Source organism: Triturus cristatus, chromosome 6 (assembly GCF_964204655.1).
Source record: "Triturus cristatus chromosome 6, aTriCri1.1, whole genome shotgun sequence".
Lineage (NCBI taxonomy): Eukaryota > Metazoa > Chordata > Amphibia > Caudata > Salamandridae > Triturus > Triturus cristatus.
Window position 1 is genome coordinate 1,247,242,916 of NC_140589.1, and position 8,368 is coordinate 1,247,251,283.

Here is an 8,368-nt window from a genome sequence, read left to right on the forward strand (position 1 = left end):
AACTCAGCATCAGCACAGCACCAACTCAGCATCAGCACAGCACCAACTCAACACCACCTTAACATCAGCACTGTACAGCACTAGCTCAGCATCAGTGCACCACCACCAACGCAGCCCCACCTCAGAGGCAACTCAGCACCAACGCAGCACCACTTCAGCATCAGCGCACCACCACCTCAGCACAGCACCAACTCAACATCACTCAGCACCACCTGAGCACCAGCTCAGCACCACCTCAGAACCAGTGCAGCACCACTACCTCAGCATCACTCAGCACCACCTCAGCATCATTCAGCACCACCTCAGCATCACCGGATCAGTTCACCACCACCTCAGCATTAGAACAGGACCACCTCAGCACCAGCGCAGCACAACATAAACATCAGCACCATTTCCACATCAGTGCCCTACCACCACCAACACAGCCCCACCTCAGCAGTAACTCGACACCCATGCAGCACCACCTCAACACAGCACAAGCGCAACACCACTACCTCAGCATGACTCTGACCACAGCGTCACCCATTACCACCTTAGCATCACTCAGCACCACCTGAATAACACTCAGAATCACCTCCACACCAGCACACCACTACCTCAGCATCACTTAGCACCACCTGAGTATCATTCAGCAATGTCCAAATTAATATAAGGGTGAGAGAAGCAGAGACTCATTCAGCGTCCAGTGTTAATGAGTTAATAATCATAGGGTAATGAATCACTAGTGACAAAGAACCAGAGTGTCACATGTGTTGCAACGGAGACCCTCAACCACACTAACACAGTGCACGGTATAGGTTTTCTCCGCTCGTGTGGTCAGGTGGATATTGTCATTATTGGGTCGTAATCACCTGAGTGTTCGGTTCTCCAGGTGATTAACCAACCTCCGCCAGGAGGAAGACTGTCTGTGTGGTTCGCAGCCTTGAAGCGTAATTAGTGATTACAAATGTCTCCTATACTGTATGAAGAAAACTTTGTTAGGGCAGGACAGGGGCATGATTAAAAGAAAAATCTGTTGCTAAGTGTATTCGTGATTGCTCCACTGCACCTAGTGAGGGATCAACATGTTTCAGCCTAGGAATTGCTCATGCGAGTCTGGTGGCCTTCAGGACTATGGGATGAGAGGTTGTCTTCAATTTTCAGATCACCTTTTTTGCAGATGGAGTTAGTACATTCACTTACCCTTCTTCGTAAGTGAGCGCAGTGGCTCACGGTTTCTGTTGTCATAGGTGCATTCTTTACCTATGACTTGACAAGAAAGAGTGGAAGAAAAAATCATAATAGGATACATAACCTAGGGCCATATGTAGGAAGCACTTTTGCGATCACAAACACTGCATAAAAATGAGAATCGCTAATTTAGCGATTAGCATTTTTGCGTAACGCAGATTCTGCAAATTATTTAGCGTAATCGCAGTCTGCGTCACATCAACTGCGAAAATCGCTATTACCGATCTCGCACATAGCGAATGCGCAAAAATATATGTACAGAAAAATCGCAATTAGCCAATCCAGGAAATTCGCAAATTTGCACTTCTCAATTACCACCAACTCTGAGCAGGTGGTAACCATGTGCAACCTATTTAAACAGGCCCACAATGCCACTGGGACTTCCCACCATGGCTGGCCTGTACGTGATAGCCAGGAGGCTGCGAATCAGGGATGCCACACAGAGAAGGAGACGCCAGGAAAGGATCTACAGAGCACGCATCACCCTCTTCCAACTGACCGAGGAGGAGATCCATGTGAACTACAGGCTGCACCCAGACAGCATCCTGGATTTTATAGAGGAGCTGACACCCATACTTGAACACCCAACACGCAGGGAACACTCCATTCCCACCCATGTTCAGGTCCTGTGCTCACTGCACCTCCTGGCATCAGGGAGTTTTCAGGGGGTCATTGCCACAGCAGGAGGTGTCTCACAAAGTGCACTTTCGCGCTTCCTCCACGCTTTCCTTGATGCAATGGTACAGAGGCTGCATCACCACATACAATTTCCAAGCACACAACAGGCACTAGATCAGACCAAGCAGGAATTTTACCAAATTGCCCAATTCCCCCATGTCATTGGCTCAATCTCACCCCCATCACCGAATGAGTATGTTTTTCGGAACAGAAAGTCATATCATTCCCTGAACATCCAGGTAGTGTGCAATGCCCAACATATAATCACTGATATTGTGGCCAAATACCCAGGAAGCACACACAACTCATTCATGTTTCGCCACAGTGCAATACATCGCAGACTCACAAATAGCGAATTTGGAGAGGGCTACCTGCTAGGTAAATGCATGCCATACAGACACAGAACCAGTAGAGTGATGCAGTGGCAGGACAGTATTGAACATGAATCTGCTTATACCCTGCAGGTGACAGTGCGTATGCTGCACGAGACTACATCCTCACACCGTACCTGAATCCAGCAACTGCAGGTGAGAGGTACAACAGCGCACACAGAGCTACACGCTGTGCCATTGAGAGGACCTTCGGAATCCTATAGAGCCGTTTCCGATGCCTCTATAAGAGTGGAGGTGCGCTACAGTACAGCCCTGAGACATGTTGCAAAATTGTGGTTGCCTGTGCAATGCTACACAACATCGCTACCAAAAAAGGAACCCCAGTGGATCTGACAGACTCAGAATCATCAGATGAGGAGGGACCAGCTCCACATCGCGGACCAGCAGGTGGGGCCGGTGCGGCTGCCGGGCGCATGAGACGAGATGAGATCACACAGAACTACTTCTAAGTGAGTAATGAGGACACGATGCCACTGAATTGTGTTTGACAGTGATGTTTATTTCCTTAGTTGCAGGAATACATCTATCTTACATCGTGACTGTATAGTTCGTGCTTGCACATGTTTGTGTCACAGTGCAATCAGTCAGTATGGACTGTGTTGCGTCACACATGGCCATTAGTCCCTGGTGTCCCTTCACCTCCTATGTGCACGCCCTGTTGCCCCTCGCTGTGTCTGCGCAGTGCCCTCCCTGGAGTCATCATCCACTCTGCCCTGGCGTGCACTCCGGCGTCTGTCCAGTGGAATTGGGGTAGTGATGCTGCTCCTGCTGGACTGTTCGTCTGTGTCTATTGCACTAAGTGTGCCTATGCCACCTGTGGCAGCTGCGCGCATCTGGTCCACCGCATGTGTAACCTGCACCAGGACAATGCCAACGTCCTGACAGCAGTGGGCCATCTCACGCTGCATGCTCACACATCTTCTGGCCAGCAGGGATGTGGCAGTTGACTGGCGGTTGACGGTCCTAGTGTACAAGTCCAGCCGTGTGTGGAGGCGATGTCTCTCCCTGCGCCGGGCTGCCCTGTCCCTCATAATCTCCCTGCACAGTCCCTCCAAAGCACCAGTCATGGCCATTACTCCAGCCCGCAACTCGGTCATGTTGTGGTTGTGTGCTGCCAGTTGCAGCTGTATTGACCGTATCCCCTTCACTTGCAGGCGCTGTTGTTTGAGCATGCTGCCCTCAAGGTCCAAGAACACCGTGTCCTCTTCGGCAGGAGCAGTGCTGGTGGACGGGCGTGCCCTGCGTCTCATCCCTCTCCCTACTCTGGAGTGTTCAGGGGACTGTGTTGGCTGCTGTCCTGCACGCTGCCTGTGCACTGGCTGTTGCTCTGCTGCTGTGTCTAGTGCCTGTGCCTCCAACAGTGGCGGTGGTGACACAATGTTGCGCCGCCTGCATGGTGCAGAGTCTGAAGTTCTGGCTTCGCCCTGCTCCTCCTGCCCTGCCTCGTCCTCCATTTCAGCAGTTTCCTCACATTCAGGCACGATTTCCTGTGTTGGTGGTGGTGCTGTGAATTGAATGGCACACATTAGTTCTGTGTCCTGTCTCGCATTTGTAATGCATTATAGTTTACACAATAAAAATCACATGGGTACTATCTGTCTGTTTCCCTATTTGCATGATGGAGTCCTCCCTATTCCACCTGGCTGTGTCTCACTGGCCCAGTTATCAGTGCATGTGACTACATCTCTCATAATGCATTTCTGGGTGTGCTGGTGGACATGTACTGGAGTTGCACTCAGGATGCCTTTTGGGGTGTGTGAGAGGGTTGGGGATGTATCAGGGGGTTTTGGCATGCATCTTACCTTGTCTGGTGTCTGTGTGTTCGGAGCTGTCCAGGTCAGCCACTCCACTCACACTCTCAGGCTGCAGTGTGCCCTCCACCAGCTCCTCCAGGGGCGTTGGTTCTGATGCTGTGGACGGGCCACCACCGTTATTGCCTCGGACAGTCTTGTAGCCACCCTCTCCTTTGACCTTTGCCGCATATCGTAGTACCTTTTTCTGAGGTCTTCGACTGTGCGGTGTGTGACGCCAATGGAATTAACTTTTTCCTGGATGTCACTCCATATTTTTCTTGTTCTTGCCTCTGGCACACGTAGGGAACTTTTGCCAAACAGGAGATCATGGCTACTGACAACTTCCTGGGTGAGGACCTCCAGCTCCCTTTCGCTGAATTTCTGTTTCCTTTTCCTTGGTGTTTCCTCCTGCTGTGTCTCTAGCCCCTGGGACTCCATTTGGCTTGCTTTCAGTAGCTGAGCACAACTGTTCTCCTCTCCACACAGGCTCTCACACAGCTACTGGCTCTAACACAGCTGCTGTCAATCAGGTGCAGCATGGGCAGTCACACTTCCTGGGTGTGATGTCATCATTCTGCACCTGAATTGCAGATTCCCCGATTTGCGATTCCTTAATTGCGTTCTCGCAATTAAGGAATCGCATTTTGGGTAATCGCTAAATTATTCTGCAAATTTTTGGGAATCGCAAAATATTTGCGAAAAAATACCTACATCGGAATTTGCGATTCTGAAACTGCGATTCGCGAAAAATCGCAATTTCATAATCGCAAATTCTGTTCTACCTACATATAGCCCATAGTGATTTGTACAGTGCAGGTGCGCAACGCCCATTGGACTCAAAGGGCTTCAGCCCCCCCGTCGTGTGTGGCAGCCCGGGATGAGACAGCTTCCCAGGCACACACACAGCCTTTTGCTTGTTGATGTATTTCACCCCTTCTTAGAGCCCCTTCAGCTCCACTCTGCCTTTTGCTTGAAGAATCAGCCCCCCCCCGAAATTTTTTATTAGCCACCCCCGGAATTTGACTCTAATGGCGCCTTTGGTACAGTGTATTATACAATGTTACATTTCTCCCAAAGAGATCCCAGGTGAGTGCACATAATTGTATAAAGTATGGGTATTTACAGGCGTGTTCCAGATTAACAAAATTGTCAAAAAAGGTACAGCGGCATAAACAGATTAGTCAGGAGGTACTATTTCCATATAGGGATGCACCTCATCTCGATCTTAAGGTCACTGTTCTCAGTGTGGAGGTCGATTTCTATTGCATTTATGGTTGTTAGATGTATCTAGGGGCACATGCATCAAAGGTTTTTGCGATCGCAAACGGTGCGATTCGCAAAAATCGGCTTAGCCTTTGGAGATGCATGAAAGTGTTTCCTATGCGCAATTTAAGAATTCACAATTATTTGTGAATTCCTAAATTGCGAAGGCATTTAAGGAATCGCAATTTGCGATTCCTTAAATGGAATGCTAGAAGCACTTTCAAATAGCGATTTCGCTATTTGAGACCGCAAATTACAGACAAATCAAACTTGTCTGTAATTTGCAAAAACTTTGAAAAATGCAATAAAATGCATTTTTTTAAGTTTTAGGTTACACACACATATGCCCTTGGGGCATGTGTGTGTGCAACATGGGTGCACATCGCAATTTCAGGGGTGCAATAGGGTGTCATTTTGACACCCTTGCACCCTTGAAATTGCATGAGCAATTTGCGAGTACCTACTGGTACTCGCAAATTGCGCATGCAATCTCCAGGAAGGCATTCCTTAATTGTGACTCGGAATTTGCGAGTCGCAATTAAGGAATGTTTAGGAATCGCTATTTTTATAGCGATTCCTACATACATAGGCTTTTGCGATTCCTTAATTGCGATTCCTTAATAATCGCAATTAAGGAATCGTAAAAGCCTTCCTTGATGCATGTGCCAGCTAGTTCTTGCTAGTTATTAATATCTTAGGTAAATTATAGTAAAAGGGGACTTAAAAAATGGCAAAGATGTGAATCTTGGTATTTCACTTTGCAAAATGTGGTGAACTCTTACTATGGGCCATATGTATCAAACAAAATTGCGATCGCAAACGCCGCAATTCCCAGAATTTCGGTGTTTGCGATCGCAATTTAGCTAAGTGGGATGTATTAAGGTAAAACTGCCTCGCAAAATAAGGAATCACAAAATTTGAGATTCCTTATTTTGGGATTGCATTTAAGGAATTGCAAATTTTGCGATTCCTTAAATGCAATGTAAGAGGCACAGAAAAAGTGCAATTTGGGCTTAAGGAATCGCAAATTACCACCAACTTCAAGTTGGTGGTAATTTGCGATTTCTCTAAAAAATGCATTTTTTTGCATTTTTCAAAGTGCCATGTGATGCACATACATGCCCTCAGGGCATGTATGTGTGCCACATGTGCACACATGCACATTTCAGGGATGCAACAGGGTGTCCTTTTGACACACTGGCACCCTTGAAATTGCATTCTAAATTTGTGATTCTCTAATTGAGAATCGCATATTGAGAAAGTCTTGGTATCCTTAATTGCGAATTGCAATTTGCAATTCGCAATTAAGGAATGGTAGGATTCGCAAAATTATTTGCACATCCTACATACATAGGGGCATATGTATCAACATCACCATTTGCGATTCTCAAATAGCGATTTTTAAAGAATCGCTATTTGAGAATTGCAAAACGGGATGTATTTAAAAAATTGCAAACTTTTTGCGATTTCTTAAAATTCCTTAATTGCGATTAGCAAATTGCGAAATCACAATTAAGGAATACCTGCCCATTCATTTCTATGGGCCAGGAGACCCATAGGAATGAATGGGAAGTAATTCTCAAATAGCGAATCGCAATTTGCTAATCGCAATTTGAGAATAATTTCAAAGGTGCAAGGGTGTCATGATGACACCCTGATGCACCCCTGAAATGAGCATGTGTGTGCATATGGTGCACATACATGCCATAAGGGCATGTATGAGCGCCACGTGGCACTTTGTAAAATTCAAAAAAGTGCATTTTGACAGGAAATCGCAAATTACCACCAACTGGAAGTTGGTGGTAATTTGCGATTTCTTAAGGATAATTCGCACAACTTGGGTGCTTTTTACATATCATTTAAGAAATCGCAATTTGCGATTTCTTAAATGCTTACGCAAAATTAAGAAATCGCTAAATTAGCAATTCCTTAATTTTGCGATGGGATTTGGCTCATACATCCCGATTACCGGTTTTTTAATCGCAAACGCTGTTATTTTGCGAATCGCAGCGTTTGCGATTAAAAAATCGTTTGATACATATGCCCCATAGAGTTTTGCGATTCTTAAATAGCGATTCCCAAAAAATCGCTATTTGAGAATCGCAAAACCAAACTTTCATACCGCTGGCCCATAGTGACATACCGTTAACACCATGCTATCCACGTTGTTTTTGGTAAAAGGCTGCCCTCCTGTGGCAAAAATGGGGATATATATTTTAATCTTAATTTAAGAGATTTTGAGTGTGTTCTGAAGAATTCAGGAATCCATAGTGTAGCCTAACTACTAGTGCCCTTAAGAAATACTAACGAAAATGCCCACTAGTGTATGTCAAGTTACCTTAATAAAGGAGGCTGCAGTCCTCTTGGGATGCGGGAGAAGTTAGTCCTATTGAGAGTTTTAAAAAAAGAGAAACCTTCAATTACGGCTAAGGTTTCTAGACGGAGAACTTATAGCGAAGGTTAAATACTCAAAGGCTGAGGAGCCGGAGCTCTTACCTTCGTGAAAGGCAGCCTCGTCAGACGGTGCTGCAGTTTCTCCCGATCCCGAACAGTGAATGGGATGGGGTGAGGCATGCTTAAATAGTCAAGAGTTGACACTAATTGAAACCAATTAGGTAAAACAGGGAAAGGAGCTGAATGTTGCCTTGGTTATCGAGGGTAAAGGACCACAATGGACAAAATACTTAGGAAAGTCAATGTGAATACATAATGGTTGAATGGCAAACAAGATTGATTTTCAAAAAACAGTACATTTTACTGTCTATGGAAATATTTCATTGAAGTATATATAATGGCCAAGTCATGCTGTGAAATAACATAAGAGGTAGTGAGAGTTAATGTAGACAAAATAGGTATATTTATAATTTGCGTGCATTAGTAGAGCTAAAAAAATGTGTGAGTGAACAATGGTTAGATCCCAGGTATAACGCAATTGTTTATATTGTGTTATTGGTCGCATTCTGAGTGTGAGACTCGGGTTAGGAGGTGGCCTAGTGAAAAAACCCATAATAC